This window comes from Poecilia formosa, unplaced genomic scaffold (assembly GCF_000485575.1).
Source record: "Poecilia formosa unplaced genomic scaffold, Poecilia_formosa-5.1.2 Scaffold80, whole genome shotgun sequence".
Lineage (NCBI taxonomy): Eukaryota > Metazoa > Chordata > Actinopteri > Cyprinodontiformes > Poeciliidae > Poecilia > Poecilia formosa.
The window spans coordinates 328,740-329,115 of NW_006800019.1; positions in this window are offsets into that span (position 1 = coordinate 328,740).

Here is a 376-nt window from a genome sequence, read left to right on the forward strand (position 1 = left end):
TCAGAAACACAGGTTGTGATTTTAACATTTCCAACATTATTATTATTATTATTATTATTATTATTATTATTATTATTATTATTATTATTATTATTATTATTCAAATGCTTGTGATAATTGTATTTTTGTTGTTGTTTTCACAATCACTTTAGATGACCAAACATAGTCTCCATAAGAACATAAGAAGCACATACGATGACAGAATTAGTAACCAGAATTGGTTACCATGATAACTATAATGTCGTCATAGGTTATGTCACAGAATGTGGCCTGACAGGAAATGTTGCATTGCTCTTTTTTTTTTTCAAAATCGAAAGAGAAACCACAAAAAAGAAGAGCAGATCTCCCATGTGGACAATCAAGAACAACAAATCAG